Source organism: Rhinopithecus bieti, unplaced genomic scaffold, assembly GCF_001698545.2.
Source record: "Rhinopithecus bieti isolate Rb0 unplaced genomic scaffold, ASM169854v2 scaffold_11933, whole genome shotgun sequence".
Taxonomy (NCBI): Eukaryota; Metazoa; Chordata; class Mammalia; order Primates; family Cercopithecidae; genus Rhinopithecus; species Rhinopithecus bieti.
This window is the reverse complement of record NW_016806995.1, coordinates 604,166-620,038: the sequence shown is the minus strand read 5'-3', so window position 1 is coordinate 620,038 and position 15,873 is coordinate 604,166. Positions and strand designations below refer to the sequence as shown.

Genomic DNA, 15,873 nt, shown 5'->3' with positions numbered 1-15,873 from the left:
ACATGAGGCTCAGTCTTGTGTGTTTCCTTCCCTCCTACATCTCCTTCCAGCTGCCCCTCTCCACTCGGAGCTTGGATGACTTCCCCAGCCTTGGGGCCGGCCTCTCTGAGCTCCTCCAGTCTTTCCCACTCTGCAGCCAAAGGGACCTTTCTAGAACACACAAACAACCATGTCACTCCCAGGCGGGACTTCTGGGCCTCTGGGTCTGACTTAGCCCCTGCCTGTCTGATCCCTCACCCTTTCCAGTCACGTCACAAACTCCAGACAAACAGAAGGATTTCTCTGCTCTATAAACCCCAGGTGTAGCCACCTGGTAAGAGGTAAAAGTCATGTCTCTGCTAGTGCCATTCTCTTTGCCTGAATACCCTTTCCTCTACTTCTGCGTTTATTCTTCAAGGTGCGGTTCACACACTACCTTGACCAAGCCCTCATGGGTCCTTCCTGGGCCAGTCCTCCTACCCTACAGCATTCTCCCCTGACCCCATCCATTCCACAGCATACATTTACTAAGCGTTGGCCATCCATGCACACCTTGCTAGATGCCCACAAGTCAGGTGTGGGAGCTCCTCCCCAGGGCCACAAGGGAAAATCCTTCTTCCCTTCACACCCCTCAGGCTAGAGTGAGGCTGGGATTCGAAGCATCTCAGTGCTCCAGTGCCCAGTCCAGAGCTGGCATGGGTGAGCTTGCAGAGAGCATTTGCTGGAGGAGGGAGTACGTGGCAGAGGCCCGGCTGGCACCAGATGAGGCAGGAGGAACCTCCACAGCCCCTTCCCCAGATATAAAGTGTCTGGGTTTCACCTGGGGAATCCCAGCCATCCTCACAGGAGCTTAGGTGAAACATCCCTCCTGGGGGCATCACACCCTTTTTGTTCAGACAACCATTCCCTGGTTACCTCCATTTCAAAACAGCCCCACCTCGGTCTTACAAAGTGAACCGCCCTGAACTATGACTGCCATTTGCCATTTGTGTCTGGGACCCCTTCCCCCTGCAATTCACCAATCAAGGTGGGTGTCCAGGCTTTCTGGTTCCTGTCGTTCTTCAAACAGAATGAACTAGAGAAATGTGGAAATGGCCAATTGACTTTTTCACCCTCTTTGTTAAGAAAATGTTTGGGGCAACAACAACTGGTAAAACAATGATGGCAGCCAACAGTGACTGTGCCAGGTTCCTGGAAGGTCATCGGTCCTCATGACAGCCCTGGGGGCTTGCCCTCAGGCACCCCAGTATTACAGAGGAGAGAACACAGAGGCTCAGACAGCTAGGGGACTAGGCCAAGGGCACACAGCAGGGGACTGCAGAGCACACCCCGGGCCCCACACAGACCCACTCAGCCTCGCAAATGACCCAGGCCTGACCTTTCTACCCTTGCTGCCCCAAAAGCCCACCTCGTCACCCTCCTCAGGAGCCAGCCCCGAGTTACCCTCTGCCCTTGCTCTGGAGCCAAAGTGGCAAAGCTTAAATCCTCAAGCAGTTCTTAGCATCCCAGAACAAAGCTCCCACAGGGTATCTGCCTAGCATTTCAGGGGTTCACGGCCCCCCTGCCCCCAGCAGAGGCCCTTGTTTTAGAAGCTGAGACAGAAAAGCCACAGGACCCACCTCTGCCCTGCCACTTCCCAAACACTCCGTGAGCACCAGGCCCTGTGTGCACAGCTGGCCCTAGGACAGGACACCTGGTGTGGTGGGAAGGGCTTTGGGGCTGGACAGCCCCTGGGTTTAAATCCCAATTGTCTAGATCCCCGACCTAAGCCTCAGTTTCCCCATCTGCAAAACAGAGAGGACAGACAGAGGGAACAGCTGGGGCCGGCTGGAGCAGTGGGTGGCTCGATGAATATGACTGTGGCTGGTGTTTTCCAGGCTAGGTGGGGAGTGTGGGAGCCTCTCTCCTCCCCGCGGCCCAGCCGCGCCACCCCCGCACCGCCCGCCGGGGACGGATCCTGAGAGATCCAGGGCCAAACTAGAGTTTAAAGATTTCCATGCGCTCTTGGAGGAAACAGCGTCTCTGCTCTGGACTCAGTAGACCCAAGAAGAAGCCTTTGACAGCTCCAGACTGCGCCAAAGTTCGCATCCGAGCAGTCTCAGAGGCGACAGGGCCAACCGTTGAGGGTCCCTCCGAAATCCCTCTTCCCAAGTCTCCAAGGTGGGCTGCAGGCGTGCCGGCCTTTGGTTCCCTGGCTGCGGGTCTCAGGGAGGTCCGACCGGGGTGCCCTCCCCCCAGATCCCTGCTACCCCAGGCCCCGCACGGTTGGTGCCCCATGTTCACGAGGGATAGAAACCGGAGCCCAAGATGCCGGTGTCCTGCCCAAGGCACTCAGCGGAGAGCTGGTCCCTACCCGACTACCGTCGCGAGGGGGCGCCTCCCGCCTCCCGCGCCCCCGGCCCCGCACCTTTGGACCTCGGGACCCTCCGAGACGTGGACGGCCACGGAGATGTCCCTCAGGGGCGGCAAGGGGACCTCGGCTGGGCCCCCCTCTCCGGCCGGGCCCCACTCAACCTCCGGGACGGCTGGGCGCCGGCGTCCGGGAGCTCCGCGTTTCCTGATATCCACCGCCCGGCCCGCCCGGCGCCCAGGCGGCCCGCGGGTCTCCCTCGCCGCCTCAGATTCCAGCCGGCCGCCCGCCTCCGGCCTGCTGGCCCCGCGCCACCCGCCGGCCCGCGGACCTCGCCGAGCGCAGGCCCTGGAAGGGGCGGCCCCTGCTCGCACCCCGTCCGCCCGGCGAGGGCCCCCCCTGCGGGGGAGGTGCGGGGCCAGGGCCTCAGTTTCCTCGCCTGGAAAATGGGTGTCGCGATCCCTGGATAGAGCGGCCGACGGTCGTTGGAGAGGGCTCTGGGTGGAATCGGCTCAGATTCGATCTTGCTCTGTGATTTCGGGCCGCCCTGGGTCTGTGCCCTAGTCTGTTCATGGACGTCCCGTCCTATTCCTACACCTGTTTGCTCATTTATTCATTCATTCAGCAGGCAATTCCCTCCAAGGAGTTGCCGGAGGTCCCTACCCTGGGGTGTGGCCCATAGAGATGCTTCAGGGGTAAATAAATGTGAGCTGCTCTCCTTGGTCTTCACCCAGTGCTTACAGCGAAGCCTGCCTCGGAGTAGGCAATCAATATGTTTTGTTGCTGTTATTTTTGAGACAGGGTATCACTCTGTTGCCCAGGCTGGAGTGCGGTGGTGTGATCATGAATCACTTCAGCCTCAACCACCAGAGTTCAAGCAATCCTCCCGTATCAGCCTCCCTAGTAACTGGGACCACAGGCGCCCACTACCACGCTTGGCTAATTTTATTTAAATTTTTTGCAGCGATAGGGTCTCACTATGTTGCCTAGGCTGGTCTCAAACTCCAGGGCTCAAGCGATATACCTGCCTTGGCCTCCCAAAGTGCTGGATTGCAGGTGTGAGTTACCGTGCCTGGCTCAATGTGTTTTGTTTTGACACATGTTCTATTATTTTGACACATGTTCGCCCTTTGTCACCCAGGTTGGAATGCAGTGGTACGATCACGGCTCACTACAGCCTCAAACTCCTGGCCTCAAGTGATCCTCCCACCTCAGCCTCCTGAGCAGCTGGGAGTACAGGCATGCGCCACCACACCCCACTAATTTTTATTTTTTTGTAGAAGTGGGTGGGGGAGGGGAGGGGTCTCACTATGTTGTGCAGGCTGGTCTCAAACTCCTGGCCTCAAGTGATCCTCCCACTTCAATCTCGCAAAGCACTGAGCCTACAGGCATGAACCACCACACCCATCCATGTATTTTTTAATCAGATAACAAAGATGGGTCCCAACACATCGCCATACCCTCTACCCAGCACTGAGTCCACTTGAATACCTCCACAGGATGGGCAGCTCACTTCCTCCAGGGTGGTTGGAAAGCCTAGCGGGCCCACAGCTTGGCTCTGTGACTCCCTAACCCAGCAGCCCTACGCAAGTCCCTTCACCTTTGTGCCTCAGTGCCTCTACATCCCCCTGCAGAGTGGGGCATACAAAAGTCCTCGCCTCACAGTCATGGTGAAGATGCTGGGAGCATCCCGGTTGCACAGAGCTTTTTTTTTTTTTTTTGAGACAGAGTCTCACTCTGTCGCCCAGGCTGGAGTGCAGTGGCGCAGTCTTGGCTTACTGCAACCTCTGCCTCCTGAGTTCAAGCGATTATCCTGCCTCAGCCTCCTGGGGGCTGGGATTACAGGCATGCACCACCATGCCAGGCTAATTTTTTGTATTTTTAGTAGAGACAGGGTTTCACCATGTTGGCCAGCCTGGCCTCGAACTCCTGACCTCAGGTGATCCTCCCACTTTGGCCTCCCAAAGTGCTGGGATTACAGGTGTGAGCCACTGCCCCTGGGCCAGAGCCATGCCATTTTCATCATTAGTGTTTTCATTAAATTGAGCCGACTCAGGGACTGTGGGTAGATCCTTCCTCCTCAGCTTGAAAGTAGCAGTATCTCCCCTGAGGTCCAACAGCTGGAAAGTGCAATTTTAGAATTGCTGGAGAGGGGGAGAGAGAGAGAGAGAGAGAGAAAGTGTGTGTGTGTGTGTGTGTACCCCTGAATACGATTGATGTGTTCACCTCCAGTGTGAAACATTTACAAACCCTAATAATTAACTCACTGAGCACAGAGCGTAGGGGGTGAGAGGGAGAAGTGTTGCCAAGTAAACTTTTCTTGCAACAGGCTGTGAGGTAGGGTTTGCTGTACCCACTTTGCAAATGGGAAACTGCAGCTTGGAGAGGAGTGTGGTCTCTCCAAAAGCTGCTCCTTCCATGGTGGGGGTTGGGGTGGTAAAGAGAACCCTCTGAGGGTCCAGAGTAAACAGGCAGATGTCTGGCAGTGGAGAGGAAGGTAAACGTAAGGCCCCTTACACCTCCCTGACAGACAGCTATCTGCTGCGGACCCTCAGGGCTGGGATTGGGGTTGGGCCAGGTTGAGGGTGGAGGAGTGAGTCTGGGGCCCATTTCTGCAGAAAGGCCTGTCTTGATTTCAAAGAAAATGGCAAGGGTGATTCCAGCCACAAGGAGGCTGATGTTGGGAACTAGAACTGGAGGAGATGGGGCCGTGGATGGTGACCTGCTCTTCTCTAAGCTCAGAGGGAAGAGGCCTGAGTCCTCAGCATCAGCGTCGCTAACCCAACTCTTTCCTGATCCCCATTTCATAGATGGGACAACTGAGGGCCCCATGCAGGGAAGTGACTCATCTTGGGCTAAGCAGCTGGAGCTTGGCCTCTGCACCAGACACCAGGGTTCAAATCCTGCCCTGCCGCTGATGGGAGAAGGAGCTGTGGTGGGAGCTGTGGGCTCCCTCTCTCTCTGTGCCTCAGTTTCCTCACCTAAAAAATGGGTACCAGTGCCCATGAAGCCAGGGAACATGTTCATGACCACAGGTCTAGCACCTGGCACTTAGTAGGTGCTTTAAAAATACTGGTTGATGGGTCAGACGAAGTGGCTCATGCCTGTTATTCCAGCACTTTGGGAGGCTGAGGTGGGCAGATCGCCTGAGGTCAGGAGTTCGAGACCAGCCTGGCCAATATGGTGAAACCCCGTCTCCACTAAAAATACAAAAATTAGCTGGGCGTGGTTGGGGGGCACCTGTAATCCCAGCTACTTGGGAGGCTGAGACAGGAGAATTGCTTGAACCTGGAAGAGGGAGGTTGCAGTGAGCCGAGATCACGCCACTGCACTCCAGCCTGGGCAACAGAGAGAGACTCCATCTCAAAAAAAAAAAAAAAAAAATCCTGGTTGATAGAGCTGGAGGAGAGGAGAATGGGAGATTGCTGTTTTTGGGGCATAGGGTTTCAGTTTTGCAAGATGCAAAGAGTTCTGGAGATGAATGATGGTGACGATGGTCACACAACAATATGAATGTACTTTTTAAGTTTAATTTTTATTTTTTTTCTTTTTAGAAAGAGACAGGGTATTGCTCTGTAGCCCAGGCTATAGTGCAGTTGCCTGATCATAGCTCACTGCAGCCTCAAATTCCTAGGTTCAAGCGATCCTCCTGCCTTAGCCTCCTGAATAGCTGGGACTATAGGTGCGTATCACCAAGCCTGGTGTTTTAAATTTTATTTTATGTAGAGGTGGGGTCTTGCTATGCTGCCCAAGCTGGTCTCAAACTCCTGTGCTCAAGTGATCCTTATAACCTGGCCTCTCAAAACGCTGGGATTACAGGCGTGAGCCACTGTGCCGGGCCAGAAAGAACTTTTCCTCTTAGGGAAGGAAAAACTTTCAAGGCCCTTAGCATTGGCTGTGAGTCACGTGGCAGCCACAGGTGGGGCGCGGCCTTGCTCTCTACGCAGCTCCTGGGCTGCCCCAGGTGGACTCAGCTACCTCCCCTAAGAAAGGTTCCTGGATCCCAGCACTTTGGGAGGCCGAGACGGGCAGATCACGAGGTCAGGAGATCGAGACCATCCTGGCTAACCCGGTGAAGCCCCGTCTCTACTAAAAAATACAAAAAACTGGCCGGGCGAGGTGGTGGGCGCCTGTGGTCCCAGCTACTCAGGAGGCCGAGGCAGGAGAATGGCGTAAACCCGGGAGGTGGAGCTTGCAGTGAGCTGAGATCCGGCCACTGTACTCCAGCCTGGGCGATAGAGCGAGACTCCGTCTCAAAAAAAAAAGAAAGGTTCCTGGGCAGCAGCCAAGGGTCTGCATTTACCAAGTGCTTACTGTATGCCAGGTCCAGTGCCAGACACTGGGGAGAGACTGGTGAGCCAGACAGGTCAGGATCTCAGGGACTTTATACCCAGGGTACCCAGTTATAAAAACAAGACACATGCACCTCACTTTACAGTTGGCATAGTCCTGATCCTGCCACCAACTCAGTTCATCTTTTGACAGCATGGAAAGGAGGAATTCTTCCGCCATTTTATAGATAATGACACAAAGAGGCCACTTGTCTGAGATCCCACAGCTGGTAAGACTTGAACCCAAGCCCAGCAGACTCTACAGTGTAGCATGACCAGCAGGAATATTTTCTTGGCCAGGCGCGGTGGCACACACCTGTAATCATAGCATTTGGGGAGGCTGCAGCAGGAGAATGACTTGAGCCCCAGAGGTCAAGCTTGCAGTGAGCTGTGTTCGGGCAGCTGCACTCCAGCCTGGGCAACAAAGCGAGACCCTGTCTAGAAAAAAATATATATATATATATAGATACGATCTCAAAAAGACAGACCATAAGTGTGGGTGAGGAAGTGGAGAAGCTGGAATCTTCACGCACTGCTGGTGGGAATGTGTAATGGGGTGGCTGCTCTGGAAAACAATCTGGCAGTTCCTCCAAATATTAAATCTAGAGTTACTGCCGGGCACGGTGGTTCCTGCCTGTAATCCCAACACTTTGGGAGGTCAAGGCGGGTGGATCGCTTGAGGCCAGGAGTTCGAGACCAGCCTGGCCAATATGGTGAAACCCCTAACAAAAAGTACAAAAATTAGCTGGGCGTGATGGCAGGCACCTGTAATCCCAGCTACTCAGGTGGTTGAGACACAAGAATTGCTTGAGCCCAGGAGGCAGAGGCTGCAGTGAGCTGAGATTGTGCCACTGCACTCCAGCTTTGGCAACAGAGTGAGATCCTGTCCCAAAAAAATAAAAAATTTTTTTCTAGAGTTCCCATATGACCCAGTAATTTCACCCCAGGAACATAACCAAGAGAAATGAAAACTTACGTCCATAGAAAAACTTGAATGTTCATAGCAGCATTATTCATAATAGCCAAAAAAAAAGAAAATGACTCAAATTCTCAATGGATCAACAAACACAGTATATCCACACAATGGAATACTATTTGGCAATAAAATGAATGGTGTACTGAGTCATGCAACAACATGGATGAACCTTAGAAACAGCATGCTAAGTGGCCAGACACAAAAGGCCGCATATTCCATAATTCCATTTATGTGAAATGGTCAGAAGAGGCAAATCTATATAAATAGAAAGGAGATCAGTGGTTGTCAGGGGCTGGGGGGAAGGGAGGATTTGGGGGGCCAAGGGTAATGGCTAAAGGGTATGGGCTTTTTCTTTTTCTGTCGCACAGGCTGGAGTGCAGAAGTGCAACGACAGCTCACTGCGCCCTCTAACTCCTGGGTTCAAACATTCTCTCACCTCAGCCTCCTGAGTAGCTGGGACTACAGGCACGTACCACCACACCCAACCAAACAGGATGATGCAAATATTCTAAAATTGACTGGTGATGGTTGCTCATATGTATGACTATACTAAAAACCACTGAAGACCGGGCATGGTGGCTCATGCCTGTAATCGCAGCACTTTGGGAGGCCAAGGTGGGAGGATCACCAGGTCAGGAGTTCCAGACCAGCCTGGCTAACATGGTGAAACCCCGTATCTACTAAAAATACAAAAATTAGCCGGGCATGGTAATGCGTGCCTGTAATCCCAGCTACTCAGGAGGCTGAGGCAGGAGAATCACTTGAACCTGGGAGGCAGAGGTTGCAGTGAACCGAGATCACGCCATTGCACTCCAGCCTAGGCAACAGAGTGAGACTCAAAAAAATTTAAAAATTAAGTAAATAAATAAAATAAAAACCATCGAAGAGTATACTTTAAGTGGGTGAATTGTATGGTATATGACTATCTTAATAAAGCTGTTGTGAAATTTTCTTTTTAAAAAAAGAAGAAGACAGCCAGGTACAGTGGCTCATGTACTGTCATCCCAGCACTTTCGGAGGCTGAGGCAAGAGGAACGCTTGAGGCCAGGAGTTCAAGACCAGCGTGGGCAACATAGTGAGAACCCACTTTTACAAAAAGAAGGAGGAAAAGGAGAAGGAGAAGGAGAAGACATGATCTCTAGGATCAAAAGGATTGGGTGTGGCTCTATCATACTTCTAAGCTGTGAGCTCGGGCAGGTGACTTTGCCTCTCTGAGCCTTGCTTCTCTCATCTGTAAAATGAGAGCAGTAACCTCCCCTGCCTCTTCAGGTTGTAGAGATTAAACACAATAGGGCTTGTGAGGGCTGGGCAGTACAGGAACATAGTAACTGTTCAATAAATAGTCCCACAATGTGGCCCCGGCTCCTCCAAGAAGCACGTGCCCTCCCACCCACATGCTTCCAGCTTTAGCCAGTGCCGTATGTTCCTTCATGTCTTCCTTCCCAGCAACCCTGTGAAGTGGGCATCAGTTTCCCCATTTGATTGTGCCCATTTTACGAATGGGAACTACTGAGTCCAAAAGACAGCAAGCATAGCTCTCCTCCTCACTCCCCAGGCAGAAACTTCTTTCCTCTCCTTCCCCACACTCCCTGCTGTCCTCCCGTGCTCTCTCCCTTCCTTCATTCCATGTCCGCTCTTCAACCCCGCCCCCTCCCCTTTGCCCAGCTGGTGGTTGGTTTAGACCAAGAGTTAATGTCTGGGTCCCTGGGGGCCTGGAGTGGGTCTCTGAGGTATAGATATAGCCAAGGCCACCATGTGGGGTTGGAACCCTGCAAATCCCAGCCTCTCAGCCCCTCCTGCGCCAGCCTCTCAGCCCCTCTTCCCTCCTCCCCATCATCTTCATCTCATCCACCCGTCCTGTGGGCGGGTCTTCTCCCCTACCTTTTGCAGACCAACAAACTGAGGCTCCACACAGTGAAAGCCGTTTGCCCGAGGAGATAGATACCTGCTGATGGTGCCGTCAGGATTCAAATCCAGGATTGTCTGAATTCCAACTGCACCTTTCAGCCACTAAGCAACCACTTCCCACTGTCCTGTGTGCCTCAGTCCCCTCACCACCAAGGGGGTCTCTGTTCACACCCCCTAGGATGAGATCAGGGAGTAGGGGTGAGGTAGGAGACATGGAGAGACATTCTGGTCGGCCTTCTTTGCTCTTTCCCCAGTGAATGCCACAGATGGGCTCAAATCATGACAAAAAGAAGGAAAAACACAGGAAACTAGGGAGGAAAGGGCAGGGGAAGCACCAGGGCTAACCTGTATGCATTTATGCACTGCTTGCTGTGTGCCAGAGGCACTGTGTAGGACTCTACCTTCATGAGCTCTGTCCAGCTGCATGAGAGGAAGCACGCCCAGAGAGGTGAAGGAACTTCCCCAGGGCCACACAGCAGGGAGGAGTCTCCCAGGTTCCCCATGAAATCACATCTCCCCCCATCTACCAAGAAGCCACAGAGACTGGACAGAAAGAGGCTGCAGACAATCAGTGGCTCTGTCCACCCTGGTCCCGAGAATAGCCAGCTTTTGTCCCAGACACCGGGGGCCCCACCCTGCCAGGGACTTTCAATGAGGCTCTTCTGGAATTCTCTCTGGGCCAGAAACCTGAGGCCAGGTGGGGAGGAAGCTCATCTCAGATGACCGTTGCCATGGGCACAGCCACTCTCAGCCGCCCAGCCACTGGCTGTGATTCCATTCCTCTGGGCAGCCGGGCGTGGTGGCCTGTGGGTAGGGCCAGTCACAGCTGGCCACAGGCACTTCAAAGATAGTCTCCATATGAAGGCCATGGCACAGGCAGGGATGGGAGTGTCCAGGCCTTGGTCCCAGGGAAAGCAGGCTGATTCAGGACTTCTCAGCTGGGGTCCCTGCGTGGGCAACTGGGAGTCCATGGAGGTCCTAGAACAGGGAGTGGAATTGTGAGGGGGTGAGGGAGGATCATGACTTTCAGAGGCCTGGGACACCCTCCCTACCCCATGCCCCCAACAAAGTAAAGCACACTTTGTGTGAGGAAGTCTCACTTTACCCAGCCAGGAAGGAGCAGAGGTTGGATTGGGGCAGGGGAGGAAACAGCCTCTCTTCTGAGTCCCCCAAAGGGACCCCTAGAAATAGATCCTGGCTAACAGCTCGCAACCTGTAAACTGGCTCTGTCGCCCCCTACTCACAGGGGCTATGACTTCCCCTGTTCTTAGACCAAAAACCACACTCACGCTGGCCTCAGCACCTGTAGGTTTCATCCCCCACTGCCATCCTCTCGTATTCTCCAGGCTCTGGCCACCTTGGCCCCTCTCCGTCCTTGGTGCATGTTGCTTTCTCTCCTGCCCCGGGGCCTTTGCACTAGCTATGCCCCTTCAGATCCCAGCTCAAATGTCACCTCCCCAGAGAGCGCTGTTCACCCAGACTCCAATCTAAATCAGGGGTCTTATAGTCACTTCCATCACAGGACCCCTTTTGCTGTCCTCCACTGCTCATTTCCCTCTCTGGATTCACTGTGCACTGGACCTTGTTGTACCCCTGGGGAATAGAGACCTTATCTGTCGGCCGGGCAACTGTAATCCCAGCACCTTGGGAGGATGAGGCAGCTGGATCACCTGAGGTCAGGAGTTCGAGACCAGCCTGACCAACATGGTGAAACCCCATCTCTACTAAAAATACAAAAATTAGCTGGGCATGCTGGTGCGCACCTGTAATCCCAGCTACTCGAGGGGCTGAGATAGGAGAATCGCTTTAACCTGGGAGGCGGAAGTTGCAGTGAGCTGAGATCACGCCACTGCACTCCAGCCTGAGCAACAGAGCGAGACTCTGTCTGAAAATAAAAAAGAGAGAGAGAGAGAGAGAGAGAGAGAGAGAGAGAGAGGGAGGGAGGGAGGGAGAGAAAGACCTTATCTGTCTCCTTGCCAGATTCCCTGAGCCGCGTTCAGAGCCTTGAACATAGTAAGTGCTCAGCAAACAGGGGCTGAATGAGTATCCTTTCCAGACAATCTTCTCTGGGTCAGATCAAGGACTGATTAAGGGTTCATTATCTTCACAGCTGCCCTTTATCCAGCACCCTCTGGCAGGAGGCACTGTGCTAAGTGTATTTGCATTTGTGGCCCCATTCCTTGTCAGAAGCAGAGAGTAGATTTTACTGGACTTATAAATACAAGCCAGGAGCTGGATACAGTGGTAAAAGGTATCCATTGACCGGGCGCAGTGGCTCACGCCTATAATCCCAGCACTTTGGGAGGCCAAAGCAGGCGGATCACTTGAGGTCAGGAGGTGGAGACCAGCCTGACCAACACGGAGAAACCCTGTCTCTACTAAAAATACAAAATTAGCCAGGCGTGGTGGCGCACTCCTGTAATCCCAGCTACTCTGGAGGCTGAGGCAGGAGAATCGCTCGAACCTGGGAGGCAGAGGTTGCGGTGAGCTGAGATCGCACCATTGCACTCCAGCCTGGGCAACAAGGGAGAAACTCCATCTCAAAAAAAAAAAGGGTATCCATTGTAGATTGTCAGAGTTGGGCAGGAACTCTGAACTATCTAATCCCAATTTTGTTTTATTTTTATTTACTTATTTTTAAATTTATATATATATGTGTGTGTGTGTATATATATATATTTTCAATAGCTTTTGGGGAACAAGTGGTTTTTGGTTACACGGATGAATTGTATAGCAGTGAAGTCTAAGATTTTAGTGTTCCTGTCACCAGAGTAGTGTACATTGTTTTTACTTATTTTTTTACTGACAGAAAATATTTTACATATTTGTGGGGTACAAAGTGAGTGTTACATGTACAGAATGTGTTATGATCAGGTCAGGGTATTTGGGGTATCCATCACTCGTATTTATCGTTTCTATGAGTACGTAACATTTCAAGTCTTCCCTGCTAGCTACTTTGAAATATACAAGCCCGGCACAGTGGCTCCCGCCTATACTCCCAGCACTTTGCGGGGCTGGGGTGGGCAGATCACTTGAGGTCAGGAGTTCGAGACCAGCCTGGCCAACCTGAGGAAACCTCCGTCTCTACAAAAAATACAAAAATTAGGGCCGGGCGCAGTGGCTCACTGTAATCCCAGCACTTTGGGAGGCCGAGGTGATGGATCACTTGAGGTCAGGAGTTCGAGACAAGCCTGGCTAACATGGGGAAACTCCATCTCTACTGAAAATACAAAAATATTAGCTGGGCGTGGTGGTGCATGCCTGTAGTCCCAGCTACTCAGGAGGCTGAGGCAGAAGAATCACTGGAATTCAGGAGGCAGAGGTTATAGTGAGCCAAGATTGTGCCACTGCTCTCCAGCCTGGGAGACAGAGCGAGACTCTATCTCCAACAACTACAACAACAACAACAAAAATTAACTGGACATGGTGGTGCATCCTGTAATCCCAGCTACTTGGGAGGTTGAGGCAGGAGGATGGCTTGAGCTTGGGAGGTGAAGGTTGCAGTGAGCTAAGATGGGATCACTGCACTCCAACCTGGGCGACGGAGAAGACATGGTTTAAAAAAAAAAAAAAAGAAAAAGAGAGAAAGAAATATACAACACATTGTTGCTAACTATAGTAGTAACTACTCTGCTATGGAATATTGGGGCTTATTTCTCCTACCTAACTATATGTTTGTACCCATTAACCAACCTCTCTTTATCCCGCGCTCCCTCTATCACAACCTTCCCAGACTCTGGTATCTATCATTTGAGTCTCAAAAAAAACTTTCTTTTTTTTTAGACGGAGTCTAGCCCTGTCCCCCAGGATGGAGTGCAGTGGTGCGATCTCGGCTCACTGAAACCTCCACCTCTTGGGTTCAAGTGATTCTCCTGCCTCAGCCTCCCAAGTAGCTGAGATTGCAGGTGTGCACCACCACACCCAGCTAATTTTTATATTTTTAGTAAAGACAGGGTTTCACCATGTTAGCCAGGCTGGTCTCGAACTCCTGACCTCAAGTGATCCACCCACCTCGGCCTCCCAAAGTCCTGGGATTACACACATGAGCCACCACACCCGGCCTGTTATTCTATTCTCTAACTCCAAGATATCTTTTTTTTAAGCCCCCACAAATGAGTGAGAACATGCAATATTTGTCTTTCCGTGCCTGCCTTATTTCACTGAACATAATGACTTCCACTGCCAGCCATGTTGGCTGCAAATGACATGATTTCATTCTTTCATAAGGCCAAATAGTATTCCAGTGTGTGTATATACCACACTTTCTTTCTCCACTGTCTATCAGTGTGTATTTAGGTTGCTAATCCCGATTTTAAAGATGAAACTGAGACCCAGAGGACAGAAGAGGCTTGCCCAGAGTCACACAGCAGATCAGGGCAGAGTGAGAGTTGAGAATGCACAATGTTTTCTGGAGTGTTCCTTTTTGATGTGTTGAGAAAGGCCCTACTGTATCTTCAAGTACAAGGAGTAGGCCAGGAGTGGTAGCTCACGCCTGTAATCCCAATACTTTGGGAGGCTAAGGTGGGCGGATCATGTGAAGTCAGGAGTTCAAGACCAGCCTGGCCAACATGGTAAAAGCCCGTCTCTACTAAAAAAAAAAGTACAAAAATTAGCTGGGCATGGTGGCATATGCCTGTAATCCTGGCTACTCTGGAGGCTGAGACAGGAGAATCACTTGAACCCAGGAGGCAGAGGGTGCAGTAAGCCAAGATCACGCCACTGCACTCCAGCCTGGGCAAGAGAGCAAGACTCTGTCCCCAAACAAACAAACAAACAAATAAACAAGAACAAGGAGTAGGTGAAAATGCTCCAGTTTAACTGCATTAAGAACCAGTTGTCCTTTCAGGAGCCTTTGGCAGGTTGTAGCATCATAATTAATAAAAATATTAACACAATCCAGTTATTGAATATCTTCTATGTGTTAGGTATTTTACACACCTTATTTAATGTAATCCTGCAAGGTAGAGATGTTTCTGTCCCATTTCACAGATGCAGAAACTGAAGCTCAGAGAGGGGAGCTGACTTGTCCTGGGCACTGAATTACAAAGTTTCAGAACCTGGACGTGAACCCAAGAATCGTTAGGTGGTGGTGGTGCTGGTGGCAGTAGTAGCAGTGAAAATAACAGGACCTACCTAATGACCTTCACACTGAGGCAGGTGTGAACTCAGGGCCCCAAGGCATCTGCTGGAGGAGCTGCAAACTTTCCCAACAGTGTTCAATCATTTAGCCCCTAGGAAACAGCCCAAGCACGGTAGGAGGACAAGTTCTCCTGCCCCTCCTGCCCTCCCTCCGTCCCACCCACTTTGGGAGCGGGCGGGAGCCTGGCGGGGTGCGGGGAGGCCCAGGGCCTGGCGGGGCCTCCCAGCTCTGCCGCTGCGGCACAATGGGGACAGCGCCGCCTACCGGGCCCATGGGAGCAGGCGCAGGGCTATGGGGCCGGCGTGAACCCTGGAACCCATCCACCAACCAGCAAAACTGAAGGGTGGTGTCCCCATATAACCTCCTGCAAACGACGGTAATTTGGTCAACATTGAACGATTACGCAGATAAGCGCCTGCCCGGGCCGCTTCATTGACTAGGTGAGCTAGAAACTGTTGGTATTCCCATTGTATGGATGAGAAAACTGAGGCTCAGAGGGGTGAAGTGAGCTGTCCAAGTCTACTTCCCTAATAGACAGCAGACCCAAGACTCCAGTATTCGATCTCATCAGCGTATGCCCCACATCACGTAAATATATCCTTGCAGTTTTATTGAACACCTGAACACCTACTAAGGCAGCTTACTATGCTCCAAACATTGTTCTAATTACCTTACAAATGGTAACATTTAATTGAAGCCTCACAAGGAGACCTGCGTGTTACAGATAAGGAAACAAACTCTGAAAGGTGAAGTTGTGACCGAGTTCAAACTCCTTCCGCTCCCTGCATGACAGCCACTCAGTCTAGAGGCCGGGAGTTGGAACAAGGAAAGCGACTTTATTTCGGAGAGCCAGCAAACCCAGATGGCCTAAATGTTCTAAAGAGCTCTCTTAGAATTATATGGGCTTGGCCGGGTGCGGTGGCTCATGCCTGCAACCAGCACTTTGGGAGGCCGAGGTGGGCAGATCACAAGGTCAAGAGATCGAGACCATCCTGGCCAACGTGGTGAAACCTCGTCTCTACTAAAAATAAAAAAATTAGCTGGGCGTGGTGGTGCTTGTCTGTGGCACCAGTTACTCAGGAGGCTGAGGCAGGAGATAGCGTGAACCTGGGAGGCAGAGGTTGCAGTGAGCCGAGATCACGCCACTGCACTCCAGCCTGGGCAACAGAGTGAGACTCTATCTCAAAAA

General features: G+C 52.1%; 1 protein-coding gene and 1 long non-coding RNA gene across 2 annotated transcripts in view; both read right to left on the bottom strand.

The window, feature by feature from the left end:
- The window catches only part of TRPV4 (transient receptor potential cation channel subfamily V member 4), a 50,491-nt gene extending 47,943 nt beyond the window's left edge, over positions 1 to 2,548 (bottom strand). Inside the window, exon 1 of the mRNA XM_017879692.1 lies at positions 2,494 to 2,548. The gene's annotated coding sequence lies outside the window, so the exon portion shown is untranslated. The remainder of the gene's footprint in view (positions 1 to 2,493) is intronic.
- Positions 2,549 to 9,776: 7,228 nt separating this feature from the next.
- On the bottom strand, positions 9,777 to 14,856 carry LOC108534371 (uncharacterized). Its single transcript, XR_001886956.1, has 2 exons — positions 14,678 to 14,856; positions 9,777 to 10,522 (listed from the first exon to the last, which is right to left on the bottom strand). It is a non-coding gene; the product is annotated as an uncharacterized LOC108534371 (long non-coding RNA).
- Between the last annotated feature and the right edge of the window lie 1,017 nt (positions 14,857 to 15,873).